Below are 2,745 nucleotides of genomic sequence, written 5' to 3' on the forward strand. Positions count from 1 at the left end.
AGAATGATAGCATATTCTTAGTACAGCATCTTTTGAATTTGTTGTGATTCCACAATGGACCCTTTTCCTTCCAGGACATCCTTTCTTCCACCTATTCATCTATTCAGCCAACAAATATTAAGTCCCTACTGTATACAGAGAGCACAATCTAAGTACTAAGGAAAACACCAAGTTGAGTTAAGACACAACTTCTAGCCTCACAGAGCTTACAGACTAGTGAGGCAACACTGTATAAATACAAATACTACTACTAAGAATAATAATAATAACAGCTAACATTTATAAAGCACTTTGCGGTTTAAAAGGTATATTGTATATTGTCTCATTTGAATCTCACAACAACTCTGTAATGTAGGTGCTATTATTAGGCCCATTTCACAGATGACAAAACTGAGGCTATGAGAGGCTACTTGACTTGCCCAATGTCCTATTAAGTATATAGGACAAAACATGAAGGCAGCCATTTCTGACTCCAATATCTGACACTCTATTCATTATTCCACTCATCTGATAAACACAAGATAATCTCCAAATCAAGACACCCAAAGAAGGCATTAGATTGACTTTTATCCTGCTTGCCTGCACTGATGTGGGAGGAACCATTAAGTCTTTATATGATCATTGATCATCATATTTTCCACCTATATTGCCCTTTGTGATTAGTTAAATAGGGTAAATTGATATTGATATTCAGATATTCATATAAATATTATCTACCTGGGAAAATATTCTCTCTGAAAATAAATGCAACCTTCTTAAAATTAAGATGCTTCATAATAATTCAAGAGATTTTATTGAACCCAGTTAGAAGCAGGGAAAAGGAACTATTTTATGAGTTGAAAATCATGCACTGTTACACTTGGCCCTCCTGAGAAAATTGAGAACAATTAATATGAAATGGACTACTTGTATTAAAATATCCAAAAACTAAAAGTATCCCAAAGATGTTGAGTGGCTCAAAATCTTCACATATTCATTAAACTAGGATCAAGTTTGATAGGTAAGGCTGTTTAGAATTAACCCTAAACGATGTAACAAGCAATGCTAATAAGAGAGTCTTTTTTTGGGGGGGGGGCTAGGCAATGGGGTTAAGTGACTTGCCCAGGGTCACACAGCTAGTAAGTGTTATGTGTCTGAGGCCAGAGTTCAACTCAGGTCCTCCTGAATCCAGGACTAGTGCTCTATCCACTGTGCCACCTAGCTGCCCCAAAGGGATTCTTTATTAGCCAAAAGTGAGCACTGCTCTTTAAATAGTTTTTGAAATGAATGAACAAAAATCGAATACAGTATTTTGAACAAAGTAACATTAGGAAATTATAGAAAGTTATATAAGATGACAGATAAGCTATAGGATACATGATATTTACTAATACCACTTGGGAAGTGCTTTAAATTCAAATTTATTAGCTTCACAAAAGTTATCCATTAGTCACGAAGGCACTGTGACCCAAAAGGAAAGGGTAAAGGTCAGGGGCCAAATATTCTAAGCAGTAGTGGCATGATAAAAGGAGTTAACTCCACAGAATCATATCTTACAGCTGGAAATCCTTAAAGGCCCTTGAGTCCCAACTACTTCATTTTACTAAGGTGGCAAATGAGACCCAAAGTGACCAGGTTACTTTCTAGGGTCACAGAACTCATAAATGACTGAGACAGTATTTGAACCCAGATCTTCAATAGTCCAAGTCTAATTTCATGGCTGCTATGCCATGCTGTCTCACAATTTGGAGTTTAGGTTTTCTCCCTTACCTTGACCCATTGAACCTTTTGACAGTCAGCCCTAAGTACAAGGAAGAAAAACACTTCATCTACAAAGGATCTGTAATGCCACATAGCTCCTGATGTTTCCAAAGTCCTGTGCCTAACACAGTGAGTCCGTTCAGTCACAGCTGAGGCCCATTAGTCCCAAAGGGAGCAGAACACTGAGTCAGTCCACCAGTCACTGTGGCAACCTATTTGAAAAACTCCACTGATGTGCAGTTTAGACATGAGAACAGGAAAATTGTAATTCTCATGGAAAATAACTCAGTCAACATTCCATCGCGTTTCACAGCAAACAAGTTCCACCCACCCACACAGAAACCCTGTCTGCTGTCCTCTCATACTCCTACCCTTCAGATCAAAAAATAAAATAAAATAAAATAATAAACATGAAATATATCTATATTTAAAATTCTTCTTGTGGCATGCAACATCTCTTTTCTCCAGAGGTTCAAAAAAGGACATAAACCAGCGATGTTTAGTGGAAAATCAGTTACTCCCATTGCTGGAAAAGTCAAAAGTGCATTTACCAGGCTCTGCTTTGAAAGCATAAGAAAATATTCCAGGTGGTTGCTGGACTTCAGGATCTCTGGGTTGTCTCCAGCAGCTATTTTATATAAGGAGCCAAATAAGATCTCAAACAAACATCCTAGTTCATGCCATTTCTCCAGGGGCCACACAAGGTCTATGTATTTTGAGGAATCCATGTTGCTTTTTTCCTTAAATAATAATTCTCTGAATCTAAACGATGAACATAGTATCTTTCTCCAAAAGGCTTGCAACATTTTACAGTACATACTGACCACTTGTCCTGGGCAGAAACTTACAGACATATGTTATCATGCCAATTCCACAAAGGAGAATACATCAGGCTTAGAGGGAGAGGTTAAGTGCTTTGCTTGAGGTCACACCATTAGTCAAAGAGACATCAAAAAGTGAAATCAGGAGCCTTGACCCTGTGCCCAAAGCCCTTCACCTTTGACC

The sequence above is a fragment of the Vombatus ursinus genome, unplaced genomic scaffold (assembly GCF_900497805.2).
Source record: "Vombatus ursinus unplaced genomic scaffold, bare-nosed wombat genome assembly UNPS02000577.1, whole genome shotgun sequence".
NCBI classification, from domain to species: Eukaryota; Metazoa; Chordata; class Mammalia; order Diprotodontia; family Vombatidae; genus Vombatus; species Vombatus ursinus.